The 25,553-nt window shown below is 38.8% G+C and overlaps 1 long non-coding RNA gene across 2 annotated transcripts in view; it reads left to right on the top strand.

The window, feature by feature from the left end:
- The window catches only part of LOC309660192, a 71,200-nt gene extending 46,152 nt beyond the window's left edge, over positions 1-25,048 (top strand). The window contains exons 1-2 of one of the 2 annotated variants that reach the window (XR_014263255.1): positions 7,890-14,565; positions 22,662-25,048. This is a non-coding gene — a long non-coding RNA (uncharacterized lncRNA). Of the gene's footprint in view, positions 1-7,889; positions 14,566-22,661 lie in introns of those variants that run through there. The other variant, XR_014263254.1, reaches the window with a different exon arrangement.
- The last annotated feature ends 505 nt before the right edge of the window (positions 25,049-25,553 follow it).

Raw genomic sequence — 25,553 nt, 5'->3', positions numbered from 1 at the left:
TGGGATTCAAAGCAGAAAAGCATTTGCGGGGTTTAGGGGTTTAGAACGTCACCTATGAGTACAAAAGACATTAAATGCAAATCCTTTGTGTAGATCATTGCATTAAGACAAGAACAGAAAACGTTTATTAAATTTAATTATAGAAGGTGTGCATATAAAATAGGTAGGAAAAGAACCATTTAGACATAAAACAAAAGTCAAGGATAACTGCACAAAAGGCATATAGAACAACAGCAAGAATACATGTGAGGATCTGCCCAATGTTTCAAAGCCATTGCGTTCTCCTAGGGCACACAGTATGCACACACACACACACACACACACACACACGCACACTGTGACCTTTGGCCCTGTGTTAGTTTTCTGTTGCCACATAAAAAATTGCATAGATTGAGCAGCTTACCACAAAATTGATTTATTATCTCACAGTTCCAATGGCTCAGGAATCTGGCACGTTTCAGTTTGGTTCTTTGCTCAGTGCCTCACATGGGTGAAATCAAGGTCTTGCTGGCTGCATCCTCATCTGGAAGCTCGACTGGGAAAATCCACTTCCAAGCTCCCTCAAGTTGTTGGTAGAATCCATTCTTGCAGCTGTATAACTGAGATCCCCATTCTCTTTCAAGCTGTTGACAAGGGTCACTCTCAGCAACTACAGGCTGCTTTCCATTGCCCAATGGCTCCTTCCATAGGCTTCCACAACACAGTAGCTTACTTCTTCAAGACCAGCCTTAAGGCTTCACTTGATTAGGTCAGGCCCAACCATGATAATTTCCCTGTTAATTAACTCAAAGCGAACTGATTAGGGACTTTAATTATATCTGTAAAATCCCTTCACCTTTGCCATACAATGGAACCTAATCACAAGACTGATATGTCATCCTAATTACAGATTCTGACTGCACTCCAGGAGAAAATTATACAAGGCATGTAAACCAGAGGATAGGGATTTGGGGGAACCATCTTAGAAAGCTGCCAACCACAGGCACCCTAGTATTTATAGCCTTAGTCTGTCTTAATCCACATACCCTGACCCACTTTGCATTCTAACCACAACCTATTTTTGATTTTCACAAAGTCAAAACCCTTATTTTATTTATGATTTCACTATACTCCTAATCCTTGGCCTTAAGCTCCTTTGTCACCACCTGAGATCCCTCAAGGCCTGGGCTACGCTTGGTTGCTTTGGTTGGAGACTTTACTTGGCCACTTGTACTTGGCCAATTTCCCCACTAGAATAATCTCAAGCCAGGGAATTCACCTGGAGTCAAGATGCTCTCTTATTGTTGAACACTTGCCTGATGAATATCTAGATATGTGCAAGATCTGTGATCCCAGGCAAAAGGGAGAGGAAAGAGAAATGGAAATCCCTCCAGAATCAGATGTGCATGTATAAACTCCCACATACCTGCTTGATGGGTAGCCAGAGCCTGTTAGATTGTGAAGGAAATGAGAAAAGAAGAGTTCCCTTCTACCTAGTCAGCCTTGCAATTCCAGGATTGGTAGAGTCCCATGTTCGATGTTAAATGTCCTATGAAGCTGCTGGATGAGATAGGGAGGGTGAGACTTCCTGGTCAGGTGGCCCCAGGTGCCATGTGTGACCAGGAAAATGCATTTTCCTAGAACACAAATTTTAACTCATAATACATTTCTCCCTAGAAACAAGGTTTCAGGTAATGTTTTGGTTACTAAGTCACCTTACAAACTCTTTAACAAAAACACCATAATGCAGAATAAATACATTTATATTTAAAATGTAAATGCATTTATATTTGGCATAAATGCAGAATAGTTCAAAATGACGGCATGTCTGCCTTACATGTCTACCATCTCTCCTCTATGGAGACTTGACTTATGTACTCAACTAAACTGAGCAGGGATATCCTGTTTTGGAGTGAGAAATGTTATCCTACTTTCTAAAATTATTTTTTGGGTAAGAGTTAACTGATGTGGAAATCAGTTTGGCTGTTCCTCGTATGACTCAGCAACTCCATTCTTAGGCATATACCCAAAAGAATTGCAAACAGGTGCTCAAATAAAAACTTGTACATGAATGTTTATAGCGGCATTATTCACCATAGCCAAAAGGTGGAAATGACTCAAATGGTTATGAACTGATGAACAGAAAAACAAAATGTGATATGTTTATACACTGGAATATTATTCCACCTAAAAAAGGAATGAATGAAATTCTGATATAATCTACCACACAGATGAATCTTAAAAATATTGTATTTTCATAATTTCATAAGTGAAAGAAGCCAGATACAAAAGACTACAGGATACATAATTCCATTTACATGAAATATCCAGAATAGGCAAATCTATAGAGACAGAAATGGATTACTGAAATATAAAACAGAAAAAAGTCATTTAAGGTTAAGGGAATTTGGGGTAGGGAGCTGATAACTAAGTGGTATGGGATTTCTCTCTGTGGTGATAAAATGTTCTAAAATTGCTGGGGTGGTGGTTGCCTGTCTCTGTGAATATACTAAAAACCATTGCATCACACACTTTAAATGGGTGAATTGTATGGTATGTGAATTATATCCCAGTAAAGCTGTTAATAAATAGAGCTAATTACTGCTAAAAGGAAATCATGTTGGGTAAATAGAGGTAAAGCATGAACATCAGACCCTTTTCTCAAAGCCCAAGTAAGACGTGGAGCCTCATTTATGACAGAGTGACTTGCCCCTGGTGAAATCTTTTTCATTCACTGAAAAAATACATTTTTCTTTAGTTTTTGATCTAAAGAGCTTTGGTGAGTCTATGCTGTCTGTTAGGCAGATTTAGGGAGCTCTCTGGGAGGTGTACATATGGGCTTTGATCTTGGACTCCAGAGACAGCAGTAATTCGTCTTTGCTGTTTGAGGTTACTTACTTATCTCTCTTCCTGCAAAGGACCTTCATGTGGAGGGTTGGGAAGAGGGTGAAGGTGGATGTTTACAGTCAGTTTCTGAGGGATCCTTAAGCAGCTTGGCAATAGCTATAAAGTCAAACTTAAGGTTTCTTGGCCATAAGAGAAAAGGAAGTTGTGTTCTGGAGTTTTTTTGAGCTAAACTGGACCAAGAACTTTGAGGGAGAAAGGAAAGAATAGGAAGTCAATAGCAATGGGCAGGTTTGAAGGGAGGCATGTCACAGGTGTTCTCATTATGAAGTAAGTGTTCTCCATGTTAAATAATTGCCACAGCTACTTAGTGGATGAGACGATGTCATTTGCATTTTATGGATGAGAAGAGGAAGGCCTGGAGAGAGGGTCAGAGTTAACAATGGTGGAGATGTAACTTGATTACAGGTCCTTTTGATTCTTCAAGTCTTCATCCTTCCTCCTCTTCTCTTTTCAATCTACATCAGTGATTCTCAATGGGAGGCAATTTGGGGCCATGTCTGGAGACATTTTTGGTTGTGGCAACTGGATGGAGGAAAATTACTGGCATCTAGTTGTGTAGAGGCCATGGATGCAGGTAAATATCCTGTAATGCAGAGCAGAGCCTTCCACAGCAAAGAATTCTCTGACCTCGAATCTCAACAGTGCCAAAAATGAGAAACTCTACTCTATACATAACCTAATATCTCATTAACTTCCATGTGTCCAGCAAAAACCCATAGATGATTCCAATTTCCACATTTATGTTTTTAGTCCAGATGTCTATTAAGAGCTTTGGACTTATGGATGCAACTGCTCTCTAGAAATATCGTCTCATCTATCCCCAAACTCAAAATATTTAGTCATCACATATTTGGTCAATATTTAGATTTGCAATTGTGGCATTAATAACACAACTTTGGTTTACAGTTTATTTCTTTAAATCAGGATATAAGTAAAATCTACACATTGTGACTGGTAGGTTTGTTGCTGAACATACTTCCAATCTACTGTCTTCTTCTATTTCTTTTTTAATGTAGGTTGATTTTGCTGATTGTAACCTGTGTTGTTAAACCTGTAGAGGTTTAATTAGATTGAAATTCAACCTTTTTTAGCAAAATTAATTCACAGAGCATGTTCTGTTCTTCTATCAAGAGGCACCTAAAGGTTTTTCGTTTTTCTTTGTGGTTTTAGCAGCTATTGCTGATCAATACCTACCTCCATTAACTCAAATGGTGAGGTACTAATTAAATAATTTCTTCCTCATTTATTAGCTGGTTTATTTCTATAAAGAGAAACTTTCTCTCATTTAGTATTGGTTACCTCTTGGTACAGTTCATACAGGAAAGGCAAGAAAAATGCTTTACTCTTTCTCTTTATTTAACAGTTTTCAAAATAATTTACAGTTACTCTAAAGTGGCAACCAATTAGTTTATTACAATATCATTATAGACTTATAGACTGAAGCTTATTTGATGTGTTTTACTTCTTTTAGTTGTTATCATTATTGACACTCCAATTGTCCCCTCCTTGGTGAATGAGAGCCTTTTGAACTTGGCTCCTTAGTCTCTCCAGATGTTGGGGGTTCATATAGTGGACGGTGGTTTCTTTGTCTGTCTGATCCTGTTTGATTTCTGCTTTTTGCAGATCCTCCATATTTATGTTTTGTAGATGGAAGTTCTTATTGTTCCTGAGGCTGTTACTTATTTGGTCTTTAAAACAATATCCTTTTGTCCTAGGGGGAAAAGAGGTATGGGAGAAAAGAGTCAGGAAATGCAAGAGTTTGCTGTCTTAATCTAATTTCTCTCTTTTTTTCCTTAAAATTTCAGTTTGATTTAGGTATAATTGACAAACAACATTGCAAGATATTTAAAGTGTGCATTGTGGAGATTTAATCAATATCTAAACATTGTGAAAGGACTTCCCTCATCTAGTTAATTAACACATCTATCACCTCACATATTCATCTTTTTTTTTTTTTTGGTGAAAACGTTTCAATTTTACTCTCAGCAGATTTCAATTATAGAATACAGTGTTATAAACTATAGTCACCATGTCTTGATCTAATTTCTGAAATACCTTTCTAAAATGTAAACCAAATTATGTCATTTCGATGACTGAAACTTGTAATGGCCCATATCTCCCATCAGAACCAACTCCAAACTCCTTAAAGGGCCACTTTATCTTCTGAATCCTGCTTACCTTGCTCTTGTTAAACTTCAGCCACGTGGAATCTTGTAGTTCCTCAAACTTGCCACTGTTCCTCCAGCTTATTGTTTTTTGCTCATTGTGCTCTTTCTGCCTGATCACCTGGAGTACTGCCCACTTCTCACCTTTGTCTCCTTGACTTCTGTTCCTCCTTAGGTCTTACCCTAGATATTATTTTCTCTATAGGGTCTTCTCTGAACAGGGTACCTATGTCTCCCAGTTTCCCTGGGACAGTTCTAGAATATGCCTGATGAAGATCTGTCAATTAATGTCTATTTTTAATGCCTCCTTTCACTCTCACAAGGGTCCCATTTTGGATGATACATCGTTTAATCATCATATCTCTGAACCCACGATACCAGAACTGTGTTATACCCCTCTTGTGGCTTTCCATGGCATTCTATAACTGCACCTAACATTTTCACATGCAATTACAGTATCCCATTTACTTGTTTATCTTTGTTATGGACTGAATCGTGTTCCTTCCAAATTCATATATTGAAGCCCTAAATCCCAATGTGACTGTATTTGGGGATAGGGTCTTTAAAGAGGTAATTAAGGTTAATGAGGTCATAAGGGTGGGGCCCTAATCTAATAGGACTGGTGCCCTTATGATAAGAGGAGGACATACCCGAGATGCATGCACACAAAGGAAAGACCAGATGAAGACACAGCAAGAAGGCAGCCATCCACAAGCCAAGGAGAGAAGCCTCAGGAGAAACTAAACCTGCTGTCATCTTGATCTTGGATTTCTAGCCTCTAGAACTGTGAGAAAATAAATTTCTGTTGTTTAAGCCACTCAGTCTGTGGTATTTTGCTATGGTAGCCCTAACAAACAGTCTTCTTCACCACAATGACTTATTCATTTTTGAAATCCCTGCTACCAGTTGTAGTGGTGTGTTCATGGCGGGCACTGTATCATCAGGGTTCAGTCAGAGAAACAGACCCACTAGGAATGATATATCACAAGGAATTTATTGTAGGGAGTTGACCTTATATGACTGTGGGAGCTGGTTAAAGAGCCTATCAAAGTCTGTTGTCTTTATGTCTGAGTTAGGAAGGGAGGCACCGGGGAAGAAAAGATGAAGAGCAAGGAGAGACTGGACCCCCTCGGGATGAGACTGGAACTCATAAGAATGGACTAGAACCCCTGTTGGTCTGTCCACATCTCCAATTTCAATATTGCAGGTGACCTGTAATGGAAGCTTGAGTCCTTTGTCACAGAACTAAGCCTTCACCTGTCCCAGGAGTTGGAGAAGCTGAGAAGGGGAGCAAGAGGAGCTGTGGACAGGGATCTGCCCTCCACCATCAAGGTGAGCCGGCAGGTGGCACCATGTGTGTGAGTTGCAATAGTGCCTAGCAGAGAACCTGCACAGGTCTTCCAAGTATTAAAGAAAAAACAAGGCTGCTGTTTCACTTCCACCTCTCAGGTATTATGCAGATATCACTTGTGGCCCATAGTAACTTGGAATTACACAGTGAAGGGAATTCCTGGAAATGTGGTTCCATCTTAACTCAGCTGACACAATATGAATCCACTACAGGCACTCAGCATGGTTTGCTAAATAAGTGATGCCAAAGCTAGTAACATCATCACAGTGTCATGATCCTTCTCCTAGAATGGAAAGGACCCAAAGAACCCACTTAGCATCTAGTCTAGGAGCTTCATGTATCAGTCTTCCATGGTGGACTTTGAGGGCATTAAAATTTTATCATGAGGTTGGTATTTTATAGCTAAAAGAATAGGGATGAATCAAACATATGAGATATAATGCTTCAAAAAGAAGATTGAATCATGAGCACTAGCTATAGGGTTAATTTATAATGCAGCTAAAATATAGAAGATTGACAAAGAAGAATATCAAGTAGTGGTGGTCTTTGTTTCACATTCATCCTGAAATTAATGTGATTACAGATTACCTGGTTTGTGAAATTAGCCAGTTTTGCCTCTTCCATCTACTGATTGCTTTTTCACTCATTCAATATGAACTGAAGAGGGAGTAGTGGGAATTTCTGAAACACCTAATATACTGTGACAATGAAACATTGTGTTCTCTCAATTTCCCAGGGACCAGTAGTTTGGAGTGGAACAAAACCCACCATTGTTGTTGATTACTATATTGAAGGACAATATATGTTTCAACACATTAACTCTCAAAAATGATTTATTGCCTTAGCATCTAAACAATGCTCTGTAACCAGTGACAGTAGTTTTTAGATAAGTGATCATTGGCATGAGTACTGCTCAGTCCCGTAATCTCTGGGACACAAAGTCCCTGTGAACATGGGATATTTTTCTTTTTTACTTGCCAGGGTCACTTCAGGAACCAACCCCAGGATGGTGGATGTGTCATTCATTCTTACATCTTCCACTTGACCACTGTTGGAGGGGAGGTATAGTTGCAGGAGACAGAAGTGCACGCTCAGGCTTAACCAAGTGACCAGACCATTCAAAAGCTAAATACCAAGCATATGAATTACTTTGGCAAAATGTCCACAGTAGAATAATTGGGTAAAATATTATTATTTTTTTAAAAATTTATTTATTTATGGCTGTGTTGGGTCTTCGTTTCTGTGTGAGGGCTTTCTCTAGTTGTGGCAAGCGGGGGCCACTCTTCATCGCGGCGCGCGGGCCTCTCACTATCGCGGCCTCTCTTGTTGCGGAGCACAGGCTCCAGACGTGCACGCTCAGTAGTTGTGGCTCACGGGCCTAGTTGCTCCGCGGCATGTGGGATCTTCCCAGACCAGGGCTCGAACCCGTGTCCCCTGCATTGGCAGGCAGACTCTCAACCACTGTGCCACCAGGGAAGCCCGGTAAAATATTATTGTAAGATAGTAAGATTTTATTGATCCAATTAAATCTCAGGCATTGTTTTTGTAATGTGCAGTTTACTAGCACTTCTCTTTTAAATGGTTTTGACTATACAGAATGATTTTTAAAAAATTCTTTCTGATTCACAAGAACTGAAGGGTGAAAAAAATGACCCCATGGCCCTCCCCTCTCCTTCTAATGAGGTAAAAGTCACAGAACCGGAAATGCACATGGATTTTCTCGACTATTTCTTTTAATACAAACGTAAGAATGATAACCAACTCTTTGTCCTCAACTAATTCCATATAGAGTTATGCACGGGATGCAGTATATGGGCTTGGCAGTTATATGAGAGGAATTTACATCTTCTAAAACCGAAGCAGATAGGAGAGAAATGAGCTGAAATAACAGAAATGAGAAAATGGTAATAAATCACAAATGATAATCAGAAAGATAAAATCAGTGGCAAGGATCTAACAAGTCTCTAAAGGTCCATAAAACTCCTTGCTTGCTGGCAACATAGCAAAGAAAGGTATCCCATCAAATCATGCTTCTTTGGGTCTCCTAACGACCGTTGCAGCTCACCTCTCTCCTCCCAGCTCACCAACTCTCATCTCTCCTAGAGAGAAATTAAATGAGCTCTCTCTCCCTATTCTCATTTGGTCACTGAAAAGTAGAGACTCACTTGAACCACTAGAGGGATCTCTCTTCTTTGGAAAGGAAAACAGCTATCTGAATTGTATAATAAACTGTGAACTTGAAATGACACAGGAAAGAGCCAAGCAGGACTGCAAATTAACTATTGCCGTTTTCAAAGATGTTTCAGTGTCTGCAGAGGGGCCCTGCCCCTGGGGAGTCCGACCTTTCCAAGGTCCTGAGAGAGATGTGGCAGAGATGGACTCTGTCACATAAACATGCTTTGAACTACTTGAGTGGACTTCAATGAAATCGTGAAGAAAGAAAGCTACAGGCTGAAGAAAGAACCGTGATAGTTCAGATCCTGAAGGCCAATTGCCACTAGCTCCTGTGGAATTTGTAACTCTTATTTTATGGTAGTTTTGAAGAACTTCACATTTTGACATTTCAACACTTTAGACGTTTGAAAAGAATGAGAGCGAGGTGACACACACACATAGACACAGACAGACACACACAGACACACTCATATACACACGGACACACACATCATCACTTAATTCTCACAATTCATGAAGGAGATATTTGTATTCTCATTTTACATACATAGAATCAGGCTTGGGGAAGTTAAGTCATTTCTTCGACTACTAAGTAAAAGAGCCAACATTTTAACTCAGTTCAGATACTTTTTCTTTTACTTAAGCTTCCTATGTTAAAAAATAGAATTTTGGAAGAAAGTGTCCTATGTTAAGTATCTGATAGCTCAGAAATATAACACAGAAGATAGTCATATAATATAAACTTCTGAAAAACAGATGTAAGGAAGTTCAGAGAAAAAATTAATAGTTTTATATGGAGAGATTTAAAAGTCTAGAAGAATCACACAAGTGAAATTTTGACAAAATAGTCACGAAATTGCAATGAGGGAAAAAAGAGAGACACACCGAAAGGGATCATTGTAGTGATATAAAAAGCTCTCTGAAATAACTAACTGTGGAAATGCCTCCTTGGGTCTTCTTGTCATGCAGACCGTATTCTCCTTCTTTGTTCCAGTCATCTTTTTAAAAAAATTAAATTTCATTAATTAATTAATTTATATGGCTGCGTAGGGTCTTAGTTGCGGCATACAGGATCTTTCGTGGCAGCACACTGGCTCTTTATCACGGTGCGCAGGCTTCTGTAGTTGCGGTGTGCAGGTTTCTCTCTAGTTGTGGTGTTAGGGCTCCAGAGCGTGGGGATCAGTAGTTGTGGTGTGCAGGCTCTCTTGTTGTGGCGCGCAGGCTTAGTTGCCCCATGGCACGTGAGATCTTAGTTCCCCAACCAGGGATCAAATCTGTGTCCCCTGCACTGGAAGGCGGATTCTTAACCACTGGACCATCAGGGAATTCCCTCCAGTCATCTTTTGAGTCTTCTCTTCCTTGCTGACAAAAACATCCTAACTGATACTCAAGTGATCGTTTTATTTTAAAAAGAAAAGTCCTGTACAAAATGAGAAAGACATGACTTAAAGTTGCTATAGAAATACTTAGTGTTTTAATAAAGAGTAAAGCAAACTAGAGTCAATAGAAGTAAACAAAATTGTTTGGACATTAGAGAAACTAATGCTATCAGTCTGTGATCTCAGAATCAGGAATAGTGCTCAGACAGTGGAGACACTGATCTATCTGTCCTGGTTAGACTCTATGAAACAGGAATATATTTACTAGTACTTCCAGAGTAACTTGGATATGTGTCCTCAACAGTTCATTTGTACCTATTCATAAAGTGGCTGACATCCCAGCAAGGACCTTCTGATCCTGCCTGCATGCATCCTGAGGTCTGATTAGTCCTACCTCCTTGTGTCCTTCCAATCATCAACATGATCATTTTTGCCTCTTGCTTTTTCTTACATTGTCCTTCAATCTGGAGTGTCCTCTTCCTTTAGTTTTTCTCCTGTCTCCTCTGCCTAACCAATTTATACAATTCCTCAATGTCTGTCTCTTGTCTTGCTCTGTTACCTTTAGTCCCAATGCTTCCTCTTGTTTATGAATTCCAAAATATTCACTGGTAGTATTATGTCACTGATTACGTAATTTTTAAACATGTGTTAGTATTATCTCTCCAATATAATTATTTCTGTGACTACCATATTGTTTTGCATAGTGCTTGTTCAACAAAGACTGGTTGAGACTGGAAGAAACAAGACCAGCTGGGTAGTTTGCAGCCTTCCAAATATAAAGTGATGGGAAATGAGTGATGGTAATAAGGATGGCAATAAAGACATCATAAAGAAAGTGAATAAGATTTAGTAGTGGATGAGTATTACGTGATAAGGAGGACAGCTTTGGTGGATTACAAGATCTTTGGTTTGTGTGTCTGGAGATCCTCTTAGTGCTACCGGTGGAAAGCGAAAATTGTAAAAGGAAGCTTCGTGGTCGAAAAGTAAGAGTTATTACTGGAATTTGGACCAGCCCAATGTGTTGACCACATGGTCAACCTTTATATGGTATAATTTAAAGGTACTGAAATAATTGTTACTGCAAATTATATCCCTCACTAGTCTTCCAGAATGCCTGCCCTGTCTGATTTCAATTCCACCTTCGTATATCTGCCTTACCAATCTGGGGCTAAGATACAGCAAAGTGTATTTCCCAGACTTGGTTGCCAGCTGGCTTCCTGTTAGGTTCCGCCAAGAAGCACTAGAGTGACGGGAACACGAGGAGGGAAGGACTTCCTTATTCCTATTTGCTGTTCCAGCTGCTATCACCTTAGCATGACAATTCATGCAGCAGTGACATTTCATCCCAGTAGGAACAGTCTGTCTTAACAATGGCATCTGATTTCAATTTCCGGCTTCTTTGAATTCTAAAGCTAGTTAATTGCTCTCCTTCATAAGTACCAAGTGCAACCAGGCATTGCCTCCTCCTTAGAGGTTTGAGTCCCAGATCTGCAGGACCCCTACTTTGAGATCCTAAATTCTAATAATTTAACCTCTTCCTTTTTATTCCCCAAGCTTTACGTGTAGTAGCTTGCATGTTATCTCTAGGTAATCTTTAGTGTTTTCTGTTGCTCTGTCAGCCCGCAAACCTGTATAACCAGCTTCTAAACTAAATCTTTTTGCTGGAATACTTACTGTTTTCTGATGGCATCTGACTGACACTGCTAGGAGACTCTAGCAGTTAAAGGTTTATGCAAAGGGGTTTCCGGGGTTTCCCTGGTGGCGCAGTGGTTGAGAATCTGCCTGCTAATGCAGGGGACACAGGTTCGAGCCCTGGTCGGGGAAGATCCCACATGCCGCGGAGCAACTAGGCCCGTGAGCCACAATTACTGAGCCTGTGCGTCTGAAGCCTGTGCTCCACTACAAGAGTGGCCGCGATAGTGAGAGGCCCGCGCACCGTGATGAAGAGTGGCCCTCACTTGCCGCAACTAGAGAAAGCCCTCGCGCACAAAAGAAGACCCAACACAGCCAAAAATAAATAAATAAATTAATTAATTAATTTAAAAAAAAAGGTTTATGCAAATAGAGTTGGGGTCTCCAATAATTCTTTTGGGAAGATCAAGGAAGGATTTATGCTTAAAAGTAGTACTTGCAAATGACCTTGAATATGGCTTAAGAAGTGTAAAGATGGGCTGGAAAAAGCTTTTCAAGGCATGAAAACACTATAAAAATACTCATTAACAGGAAACACAAAATATTAAAATTATGTTGGAAATCATGATGTGTAAGAGTTAATATTTGGTAATGAATTTGCAAAGGTAGCGTTGTATCAGATATTAGTGGAGGGATCTTTAAAGCCAGGCTCAGAATTGCTGAATCTTTAAAGGCTTTTGAGTAGCTGGGTTGAAATGTTAGGAAGTTAGAGGAAGAAAGAAGGGAAACGTATTATTGAACATCTGTACTTTGGAAGATAATGTAGTAACTATGAGTAAATTCTGGGAGATAATAGAGATAATAGGGATGTCATATTCTATTTTTCTAGCCAAATTTAACCTGCTCTGTGTTTCTAACCATCTGACTGGCAGGACATCCAGTATCAGTCGTTATTAGAACTTACTCTTTACTTTCATCTAAGAAGCTAGGGCTCACATTATTCTGTGAAAATGGAAGAGGTTCCTGGTCTTTAGTGCATGATGGCCACCATTGTTTTGTTCATTTTAATGCTGGGCAAGTCTACTGAGAGCTGCAGGGATGCTCTGGTTGGGTTCCAGAGATGCCTTTTCACATGATCTTCTTTGACACAAGAAATTTGTAGTTGTTCTCAGGGCCACAGTGTGTTTTTCAGCGTCTTTGGATCTCTACAGTCATCCCCATTAGAAGATCTGCCACTTCCTGAGCTTTGCTTGGAGTAGAATACAGGTTTTGCACATGCCCTGTGAGAGGCAGAATAATCGTCCCACAAAGATGTTAATCCTAGTTCCCAGAACTTATGACTGTTACATTATATGGAAGAGGGGAATTAAGGTTGCAGAAATGATTAATGTTTCCAATCAACTGACTTTAGGATTTTCTGAGTGGGCCCAGTGTAATCATAAGCATCTTTAAAAGTGGAAAAGGGAGGCAGAAAAGAAGATTGGAGTGATCTGATGTGAGAAAGACTCAACCTGCTGTTCCTGGCTTTGAAGATGGAGGAAGAGGACCATGAACCATGGAATGTGGGCAGCCTCTAGACGCTGGTGACGGCAAGGAAACGGACTTTTCCCTAGAGCCTCCTGAAAGAGCGTATTCCTGCTGACATCTTGATTTTAATCCAGTGAGACCTCTGTTGGGCTTCTAACCTACAGAACTGTAAGATAATATATTTGTAGGTTTAAACCATAAGTTCGTGGTCATTTCCTACAGCAGCAATAGGAACCTGATATACTCCTGGAGCTGCCACATCTCTTTCCCCTAGACGTGGGTTGCTTCACTCACACCTGCATGCCTGACACAGTTTGCCTTCCTCCTATCTCAGTTTCAACATATTCACCCTTCCCTCTTTCAGGGCAATTCCAGAAACACAGGGATATTTCTGTACAGACCCTGAAATACAGAAATATTTTCATTTTCCCCAAGAAAAGCCTAGACCTTGTAAGAGTCAGCAAACCTTAGTCCACAGGCCAAATCTGGCAGATTGTTGTTTTTGAAAATAAAGTTTTATTGAACACATTCATATGCACATTGTTTATGGCTGCTTTCATACTATAAAGGCAAAGTTAAATAGTTGCAGCAGAGACCACATGACCGGCAAATCCTTAAATATTTACTATCTGAGACTTTGCAAAGAAAGCGTGATGACCTCTACCTTAGAAACAAAATATGGCTAAATCTGAGGGCGGGGATGAGGATTAGTATGGGGAGAGCAGAATTTCCTTTTCAATTGTTATCCTACAGCAGCAGTAAGTAAGACAGAAATCAGTTCAGTTGATTAACTCACGGTTGGTGTAATGGGCTGAATGGCAGCCCCAAAGACATCAGGTTTTATGTCTTGAACCTATAAATGTTACATTGTTTGGAAAAAGGGTCTTTGCAGATGTGAATAAGCTGAGAATAATTTAGATGAAGAGCTAATTCTGGATTATCCTGATGGGCCCTAAATACTGTCATGAGTGTCCTTATACAAAAGAGGGAGAGGGGGATTTGATATACACACAGAGGAGAAAGCAATGTGGAGACAGAGGCGACATTGGAGTGACAGAACCCACAAGTGAAGGAACGCCAAGGAATGTCAGCAGCCACCAGAAGATAGAAGAGGCAACGGATGGATTCTCTCCAAGAGCCTCAGCAGGAAGCACAGCTCCACTGACACATTGATTTTGGACTTCGGCTTTCAGAACTCTGAGAACGTACATTTCTGTTGTTTTAAGCCACTGAAGTTGTGGTAATCCTGTTACAACAGCAATGAGAAGTTAGTACAGATGGGAAGACCATACTGAGAAGATTGCAACCTTTTAACTGACCCACATGATTGAAACCAGTAAAAATTTTATCATTTTATGAATTCCAGACTCATTATTTCACATAATATCTGGCTTTGGTGGAAGAAATGCAGAGAAATGTGAAGGAACAAGCTTTGGGACTTATAGACTTGGTGAGTATTCAAATCATTTAACAGTGTATAAATGATTTCACAGTAATACAGTCAAAGTTCTTAGAGTGAATCATTTTGATTCCCACTTCTGTCTGGCATCGAGAAATAATCAGCATTTCAAAATGAGCCCTTGGCTGTTCTATCATTGCCTCAATAATGCTTATGGAGCATACGGTGTGCCAGCTTACATTCCCTTCAAAATCAATGTATGTACACATGTTATATTGTATTGTATATATATATAAAATGCTTCTCTCACCCCTGTTAGCATATTTAATATGCTAAATATTTAGGCCTGCTTCACTGAAAACCATTTACAACTGGCTTATTTTTATAGGTTGGTACATATTTGAACTCTTAACATCTATAATATACTTCTCTAGCTTTAATATGTATTATTCTTTCCTAAGAAAGCTGCATATCTTGGTAAAACTGGAAATAATAAGATGATCTATTTGGGGTTTTGATGGTTTAATGCCAAAATTTTTAAAAGTAATCATATTCGTTTCACTCTACCAATTCGAAGTCAAGTTTTAAAACTCATCTAGCAGTGGGAATAATCCCTTTTCCTGGTAGTGCATACCTCTTGTGCACCATATTGAATTCTCTTTGTCCAGTCACAGATGCAGGAACTGTTTCTACACAGGCTGGACTTCCCATAGGGATACCCTAACAGGGCATGGGCTCAGGTAATGCAGGTTGCTTCTCCCCTTCTGCCCTGGGGTCTCCCTGAGGCTGAGAGTGTCTGCTCCTGAGGTTTATTCCATTAGGCTTTCTCAGAAAGTCCCTCCATTTGAGCAACCTCTTGTGGTGGCCAACTCAACAATGAACCTTTGTCAGGACCCTCCCTTCTTCCTTGTTTATCATCCCCACTCCATCACATTTCTGAATAGTCCATTCATGCAGCAGCTTTTATTTTAGGCTTTGTTTTTTGGGGGAAACCCAAGCTAAGGCATTAGAATACTGCAGTCAAAAGAAAACACCAGTAGATACTAATATTTAAAACCTTTCCATTAAGGATATTTACAAGTAATCACAAAAGTAGAAAGAGGAGTAAAATGGAATGCCTTGAACCCTTTACTCCATATGCCTTTCCCCAGAGTATTTTTGAAATAGATGCCTAGACAAGGTTTTTATTGGAGGGTGATCTAAAGGTAAATACATATGTAATTTTGCTAGTTAATACTAAATTTCCCTCATCAGGATTATATCCTTGTAAATCCTTCTTACCAACAAAATATAAGAGATCCCATTTCCCTGTAGCCACTCAAACAAAGTATGTTGTCAAACTTTTGGATTTATGCCAATCTCATCTGTGTAGTTTTAATTACATTCTGTTATGTGAGCAAGATTGAGCAAGTTTTTGTGTTTATTGTGAATTCTTTCTTCATATCTTTTGTCGACTTTCCTATAGGGCTGTGGGTCTTTTGCTTCTCATTTTTCAGAAGGTCTTTCATATGAGGGAAATTAAAACTTTGTGATATAATTTGAAAATATATTTTTTCAGCTTTTGTCATTTTATTTTGCTTTGGTGTTCTCATGCATTTCTTCTGACCATATCTTTATAAAATAAAGACCCTACAAAGTAATTATTGGAGAAGAGATTTGTATGAGAGATTATATTAAATAAGTATTAAGAGTGAATTAACCTTTGCTATATACTTTATGAAAGATTTACTATAAAATGTTCAAGTTTGCAAATTATCTCACATCATTCCAACACTGAGTAGTTATCATTTTGTCTAATTATCATGTCCTTTTTCTATTCTTTGTCACACTTTCCTCCCTTTCTCTCTCCTCTGAGTTTTTCAATTTCTCCCTCCCGTCCTCTCTTTCTTTCTTCCTTCCTTCCTTCCTTCCTCCCTCCCTTCCTTCCTTCCCTCCCTTCCTCCCTTCCTTCCTCCCTCCCTCCCTCCCTCCCTTCCTTCCTCCCTCCCTCCCTCCCTCTCTCCCTCCCTTCCTTCTTCCCTCTCTCCCTCCCTCCCTTCTCTCTCTCTTCCATCCTTCCTTCCATCCTTCCCTCCCTCCCTTCTCTCTCTCTCTTCCTTCTTCCCACCCTCCCTTCTCTCTTTCTTTATTCCTTTCTTCCTTCCTCCCTCCCTCCCTTCTTTCCTTCCTTCCTTCCTTCTTCCTTTCTTCTTTCCCTCCCTCCTTCCCTTCTTTCATTTGCCTTCCTTCTTTCATTTGATATATTATGATGAGCAAACAGGAGAACAAACATTAATCAATATGAACACCCGTAAAATTGCAACTCTGACATGTGCTAGAAGGAGAGGCACACGATGCAATGTGAGGCTGTAACTGTTGGGTTTTCATCTAGCCAAGGGAGATCAGAGAATATGTCTTTGAAGAGCTAACAATTAATGAAACTCTGCAGGATGAGTAAGAACCAGAATAAAAGCAGAGGGGCTAGCCTTTTTGGTAAAGGGAACAGCATCTGCAAAGGTCTTGTGAAGAGAGCAAGTGTGGAAGTAGAAGAGACTGAGAGTGAGGCCATTGTGAGTGGAGCAGAGAGTGATGAGAGGCTGGAGTAAGGGCAAAGGTAAGGTGATTGATGTAAGGGTAAAGGTAATGGGTAAGGGGCAGAACTTGTGGGGCCACGATAAGGATCTCTGTCTTTATCCTAAGACCATTTCGAAGTCATGGAAGTGTTTAAAGAGAAGGGAGTGGGTATGATCAGATCTGTATTTTGAAAAGGTCATTATGACTCCTTTATGAAGAAGTGCAGATAGGAATCAGGCACTGCGGTTTGAGAGAGGACAGCGGGTGATTTAGGGTGGGTGTCAGCAGGGGTAGACCTAGTGCATTTAACACTGGAATGTCTCATTTTTAAAATGTCTCCCCAAGTGACAAAATTATTTTCAGAAATAATCATCAAATGAAACAAACAGCTTATAATGATAATGGCTAGAAAAGAAATACAGGCAAGGAAGACTTTCTTTCACTGAACTTTGTGTCACGTCAATAACAAATAATTGAAAGATAAAATAATGTTGCACCAAAATGGATAAATGCACAGCTACTCATTCAGTTGTTTTTATATCTATTTAACAGTTTAAACTTTAATCATCTGATTATAATTCTATAATAATATCTTATATAAATAATTTCCTGACAATTAGTAAGGGAATTTTCTTAAAACCAAAATGTAGGCAGCAACTCAGTGACAAAACTGATGGAACATTTTGTTTACTTGATCCATTTTTTAGTTTTAAAACTATTACTAATTTAAAAAGAATAAATTTCAATTTTAATGATGCTATTCAATATGTATAAATTAAAAATTGTACTTAGCAAATGGCAAGTTGTACCTCATGGTTCACATTCTATTTCACTTTTTTAATGTTTTTAACACAAATATAGACTCTAAGTGGTCACACAGAATGACAGAATTGAAGTAACTCAAGTTCTGCTTCTTTATCTTTTACAATCAGTGCGCTTTCATCATATATTTTGAATCTACTGTTTAAATGAAAGTATACCTACAGCATCCAAAGAGAGCTCAACTGATTTCTGAACCATTACAAAGTTGTTTTTAAATGAAAGCATATCATATGCTGAGTCCACAAGTGTTAAAAGCTGACTGTACAACTGGGAATTCTCCAAATTAACTTCCCTGTAAAAATACAATATTTACTGAAGGATAAGTAGTAAAAATGTGCTAACTTGAAGCTTATGTATATTATTATTCAAACTTAACAGTAGCCAGAGAAATTACTTAGAATTTAGATCCACGAAAGTTTCCAGGGAGGAGGAATATTTTTGTCACTGACATTATTAAGAATGGCAATAATGAAAAGCAGAGGTTTTAAAATTCTCTGTAGATAATATATGCCCCTTAAATGACTGCACCTGAGGAAGACCTCAATGACCACTTGGTCCACCCCTGGGTGACAGTGAATGTGGAGAAAAATGGGTAAATTCACAGGAGAAGTAGTTCAAAAAGGAACCCCACCTAGTCCCTGCTCTTAGAAAGTTTGTGCTGTGAGAGATGGGGAGGGGAGGCATGTAACTTCATCTGTAATGACCTCCTCCTGCCTTTCCAATGGAGAGGGTGTCTGGTGAGAGTGAATAGCTGAAGATGTATTTTGGCATAAGACTGACAAAAATGCTCTCCTTGGCCAAACTCGAGCCAGGCTCCTATGAGCACTCTTCTGGATTTAGCCTAACCTCGGCCTATAAAGACTTGAATAAAACATTAACATAGTTTTGAAGAGCAATGACCCTAGTCCCCCTCCCCCAACCCCCTTCCCCCCATCCCCCACCCCCGCCGCCCTTACAGTGCCTGCAGGAGAGAACTCAAGGCTGCCGTGAGACTTTACTATTTGTCCCAAACAACACCTGAAGACAGGGCCTCTGCCTCCCATCCTCTGTGGGTGTGTAGGAGCCTAACTTCTCCGTAAGCACCGGTTAATAAACCCAGATGGGTTTCACATGCACCAACCTCCTTTTCCTAATTTTTGTAAATTTTCTCTTCCCTGACTCTGTTGAGCCCTTGCTCACCCTTCTCCCTATCCCCTCATTCTTCCTCTAAAATGTCCAGTCACCACTGTACAAATCAGAGTTGAGTTCGGTTTACTCTGGACTCTTTTCCCCATTACAGTAGCATATTACCAATTAAGTTCTGTCCTTCACACTTTAGTGTCCAGATTTGTTTAACTTTGACAAGACTTACAAATCATCCTAAATACATATTTGAACAAAAGTAGCCACATGAAGCAGAGGCACCACAGAGATAAGATCCACAGGAAAATTCTACTATAGAAAGTCCTTTAGGTGAGATATATTTGACTCTGTTGAATGTGGTTAGACATAGAAGTTGGACCAGGCAGAAGACTGGTGGAAATTGAAACAGTTGGTCCATTGGAGGAACTAGCAATAGAGATGAAGATTTTAACTAAAGGTTTTGGAGTTGCCAGAGCTAGATGGAGAGAGAAACTTGTAGAATATACTAGGTTAATGACAATTGCTAAAACATAGATTTGTAAATAATTTGGAGATTTTTAAACAACAAGGGTCATTAGATCAAGCAAAACTTTCAGTTTTCCAGCAAGTTGTATGAGATGGAATCAAAGGGCTAAGGTACTAATGGGAATTTTTAAAAAGTCAAGCAATATAACACCTGTATATCCTATTTTGCCAAGTTATAGCTCCACTATAACAATAAATGTGACTATTTGACAGCAAGTTATATATGCACAAAGAGGCACAGATTTTCTACTTATTAAATGCTGACATTACATTTGCTAATCAATCATTCACTTATTCTGTAAAATATTTGATACTTATGGAATGCCAGACTCAGAGCTATGCAGTGGTCCCTGTCCTCAGAGAGCTTATAGACCAGACTTAATGAAGGTGAAAGTGCTCCAGGAGTCTTTTACTCATCTCTTCTTGTATCTATCCCTAGCCTTTCTCAGCTCTGCTCTGTATCTGAGAAGATCTGAACTTTCGGGATGCATTTCCCAGGCTAAGCTGGAATATGGCTGGGTTTGGCCAAAGAGCAGCACTGAAGAGAGGATGGAAGGTGGCAGAATTGGAGAAACCAAAGTGCTAGTAAAGCCATCTTTTTGAGTCATTCTTCAGTCTCTAGAGGTGGTAGTTGGCCTTCTGTTGTTATTCTTTTTTTTTTTTAATTTTTTTAAACATCTTTATTGGAGTACAATTGCTTTACAATGGTGTGTTAGTTTCTGCTTTATAACAAAGTGAATCAGCTATACATATACATATCCCCATATCCCCTCCCTCTTGCGTCTCCCTCCCACCCTCCCTATTCCACCCCTCTAGGTGGTCACAAAGCACCGAGCTGATCTCCCTGTGCTATGCGGCTGCTTCCCACTAGCTATCTATTTTACATTTGGTAGTGTATATATGTCCACGCCACTCTCTCACTTCATCCCAGCTTACCCTTCCCCCTCCCCGTGTCCTCAGTTACCTCAACTCCTCAGTTCTTTCTTTGTGTAATTAATTCCTTGTGTTAAATCCCCTCTCCTGTAATATCTGCTGTAATTTCTGGTTTTCTGATGGGATCCTGACTGATATAGTAGGGCATCTAACCTGGACTCGGGTTCTCGGGGAAAGATTCTCAGGAGAAATGTAATATTCCTATTTTTAAAAGATAAACAGAACTTGGCAATAGGATGAGAGGATAAAGAAAAAGCATGATTCAGCATCGTGTCTGGATTTTTGGTTTGGGAATGTAGGTGGATAAAGTTGCCATTTGTTAAGAAAGGAAGCAGAAACAGAAGAACAAGTTTGGGGATGGGATGGAAATGCTGAGTTTGAGTTGCTCGTGGGATACCCAAGGATAGATGTCCAGTAGGATTCGACAGAATCTGGACACAGAAGGGATATCGTCTCCTGAAACCCTCCTCCTCTTTCTGATCCCTCAGTTGCCTTGCTCAGCGGATTACTACATCTCTCTTCTGTACCTTCAAACTATTATCCCAGGTTTCATTTACATCTGCTCAGTTTGCCTTTATCTTAAAAAAAAAATCAAAAAAATTTTTCTTAAAGTCCAGGTTTCCACCAGCTTTTTTTGGGCTATATCTCTACTTTTCCTATTATGAATAATTTTGTTTCCATGGCAGTTATTTCTATTTCCTTCTCGCCCACTCTTCCTTAATCCACTGAAACCTGTCTTCCATCCCCACTGAAACTGATTCAGAAACTAATCTTGGCAAATACAACAGTGACTTGCTTAGTGCTAAATCCAGTGGGCTCTCAGCTCTGAGCTGGCCAGAGGTGCTAAATTCTGGTTAGTGGCCAGTAAACAGCAAATATTCAGTAAACAGGAGTTGTTATTATTATGCTTGGGCTGAATTAATTTTTAATTGTTACTGCTAAATTTTTTTTTCCAAGACGGATTATCTCAACGAATCCTCACTTTGTCTGACCATTTCTTCATGAATTTGTGTCTCTGATTACCTACCATCAAAACAATTAGTGAATTCAGCAGGAAAAAAAATCATTCACATACATCACTTAGCATCTTATGGAAAGAATAAAAATATAAACCCTATAAAAATTGTTTGACTAAAATTTTCACCTTTCAACTAGCTGTTCGTTTAATTACAGAGAGAGCTTCAAACGATGCAAGCTGCCTTAGGGGAATGATAGGCGAAAGCATTTTCCTCAAAACCTATGTTTTCTTGTAGTAGCCACAAATAGCGAGTCATCTTTACTAAGAAGCAGAAATGAGGAATAAGGGTCATTTACTAAGCGGCATGTTTGATTTATAGTCTAGTAGTTGCAAAGAATTAGCGGTGTATTTATTTTTCAATAGCTCACAGCATAAAAGGCACGGCTACAGAGATGATCACACTCTTAAATCATATCTTTGCCCCAGTGCAAAAGGGAATAGGCTTTAATAGAACAGCGTGACCTCATCTTTCAGTGTCTTTCAGAGGAAGGAACACAATCTACAAATGAGATGTGATACCTTATTCTTTTGTTTTTTTCCGTGTGCGCTTAAAAGAGCAGTTCTTTATTTGTAGACACTTTGAATTGTGAAAGCCAAGATTTGCCATGTGTGCATTTGTAATCATATGTGCTCAGATTTATGCTGATTCACAACTGATAAACCTCATGCTCTGAAGCAGAAAAACCACAAAGCAATCTTGAAATGTTTAGTAAACTGGTATTCTCCGTAATGTAACACCAGTGGTTGGACTGTGTGAACATATTCAGGGATCATTTATAGATAAACTTAACACAGTTTTTTTAAATTAGAAGATTACAGTGACTACCATGATCAATCTCATTTAGATCCCACATAAAACCTTAAAGATGATAAAATCCCATGATAGGACTACAGGTATGATTTCATACTTTTTTAATAAAAATAAATGATCTATTATTTTAATGACTAAAGAGATAGAAGGACACCAATACCATGTCTCTCTGAAATGCTTACTCATAATCTCTCTTTCATCACATAGAGAAGCTCTAAAGAGAATAAAATGCAGTGCATAATGTAATCTGTCATGATACATTGACGTGCTGAGTAAGAAAATTCAGAAGGAGGAAGCATTTTAATTTACTATGAAACATCTGTTTTTTTTGTTTGTTTGTTTGTTCGTTTGTTTTTTTCTTAGGTCCCCTACATTGGCAGGCAGATTCTTAACCACTGCACCACCAGGGAAGTCCCAGTCCAATGTCCTTCAAAGCACACCACGTCTGAAGCAAGGTCCCCGAGCAACACCCCACCATGCGCGGCTGACGATGGGCAGGACATGACGGCAGTCTTCACGAAACATCTGTTTTTATAACATTTTCTCTTGTATCGTTCTAGTTCCTTTGTGCTTTTAAAAAAATATAATTTGCCTTACATTCACTCAATTAGGTTACACCTAACTGCAGGATTAAAAACAGCCAATGGCTAATCAAATAATCAAACAAAAGGAAAAGAAAGAAAGAAAGAAAGAAAGAAAGAAAGAAAGAAAGAAAGAAAGAAAGAAAGAAAGAAAAGAAGGAAGAAAGAAAGGAAGAAAGAAAGAAGTTAGTACATAAAAATAAACATACACAAAAAACCATATAGATTGTTTTGATAACCCCTTGGAAAACGTCCATGCTTTGTTGCCCAATATTGAGCTTAAATTGATTATTTCTCCTCTTTAAAAGACAAAGGGAGTTCATTACATGGCACTTTTCTGACACATGGCACTATTTCTCTAGGTCAAGCACATACATTCTTATATGGAATTTATGTGATTTAAGCAAAGAATAGAGCCTCACTCAAGTCACAGTGTACCCCAGGGTTTGTGTTTGGATACATGTATAGAAGTCCAGAAAAAGCTGAACAATCTGGCCAAGGAATTTTAGGGACTCTGGAAGAGCTAGCTGAGCACATAGGACAGGAGCTAATATCTTCCTTTTCTTTCATTCTATTTCAAATAACTTGCAATTTTGCATAGCAGGTATTGACAACTTGAACCACTTTTGCCAGATTTAGATTTCTGTACATCAACCGATGAATAAATCCATCCTTACTCCCTTTCTCTCTTCCTCTCTCCTTTCCTTCCTTTCATTCTCATTACTTCCCTGACTGTGCCACTTATAGGTTATATAATCTTGAGTAAGTTACTTAATTCTTCTATGCCTTAGTTTCTTTCCTGGTGGGAATAATAATAACAATACATTCTCGAGGGTTGTTTTGATGATTAAATGAGTTACTACATCTATTGTGCTCAGAATATTGCCTGTTATAAGAGCTTAAAATGTTATTTATTCTTATTATTCATTTTTCTTCCTTTTTTGTTTTTCTTTTATGAAAAGTATATAAATATATTGCCACCAAATATAAAATTAATATAGAAGTATAAAGAGTAAAATGTGAAAGTTCCCTTTCCTTGCCTCCCACTGACACTCTCCTTGACAGAGATAACAATTTGATGTGTATAATTTTAGTCCTTTGTCTAAATATCTGCATGCAATTGTGTATCAAATACACACACACACAGACACATCCATATATAAACTGATATATATATATACATTCATATACACTTATTCTTTACATAAAAGGGACCGTATCATTTGTATTTTTTGGCAACATTAATATACCTTAGATATCTTTCCATGTTAAAATGCATAATTCCACCACATACCTTTTAATTAATTAATTAATTAATTAATCTAACATATTTATTCATTACAAGATATTGTTCTAGACACTAGTGATTTGATAGTAACCAATAGATAAACTATTTGACCATAGATACTTGGGTTCTAGTGAAGGAGATGGATAATTAATATGTAGCTCAGTGTTTAATGTCAGGAGCTGGTACATTTTATGAAGAAAAATAGAGAGGGATAAAATGTGGGGAAGGTTGAAGTCAGGATGATACAGGGTGACATTCAAGCAGAGCTTTTGAAGAGGAGGAACCAGCCAAGAGAATGTCTGGAGAAAGAATAATACAAGTAGAGGAATATGAAAGTGCAAATGCCCATGATTTTGAAACAGGGCAAGTGATGAGGGAAGAGGGAGGAGATGAGTTCACAGAGGCAGAGGCCAGATTACACAGGACTGTGGGTCTTGGTAAGGACATTGAATTGGATTTGATTAACTTTACTGAATCCCTGCCTCTTTTACTACAGTATGGATGTAACATAGCTTACTTAACTCTTCTTTTCTAACGAAGGGAATGTTTTAAGTGTTTCTTATAAAAGATTATAAAGACCACCCTTTGCTCATCTCCGTGCACAAGGGAATATTTCTGCAAATTGTATTCCTGGAGCAGAATAACTACATCATTGTGATAACTACATCACAATGTAAATGTTGATAGATGCTGTCAAATTGCCTTCCAAAAAGAGTAAACTTACATTCCCACCCATGGTGTATGGAAATGACCATTTCTCTTTATTCTTTTCAACACAGGACATTGTCTTCTTATTTTAAATAATCCAGTGGTAAAGAAATCATGTCTCTGTTTTGTTTTAGTGTACAGTTTCATGATTATTAATAAAGCTGAGAACCATTTCCTATGTTTATAACCATTGGATATTTTTTCTCTTGTGAATAGCCTATTAATCAAATTTTCATTCCAGATCATGTCTGTGGCCAGTCTTTGGACGGGCTGTCTTTGGGTCAATTGTCCACCCTTAGTACAGTCAGCTGTGTCTGGAGGATTGAGGTTATATATTACAAATCATAGCTCACTAAGGCCGCTCCTCAGCATGGGCTATAAGTAGTGCTTGATTACCTATAAACTATATGAGTGAAGCAGTTACTCTGATTAATGCCCAGTGCAATTTGATGGCGAGTGAAATTAGGAATGAAACACAATATTTATTGAGCACACGCTAAAAGCCAAGCTCTATTTTAGATGTCATGAGGGACAGAAAGTCACACATGGTGGTGTCACTGTCCTCAAGATACTTTTAATCTTATAAAGAGAGATGACAAGTATAAAACTAATTATAATCCAGAATAGAATACAAGTTCCCCAAGAATGACACAAACTGAATGATAAAGTAATTCTGAG

This window comes from Balaenoptera physalus (genome assembly GCF_965194825.1).
Source record: "Balaenoptera physalus genome assembly, chromosome: 4".
Lineage (NCBI taxonomy): Eukaryota > Metazoa > Chordata > Mammalia > Artiodactyla > Balaenopteridae > Balaenoptera > Balaenoptera physalus.
This window is presented reverse-complemented; position numbering and strand designations above follow the sequence as displayed.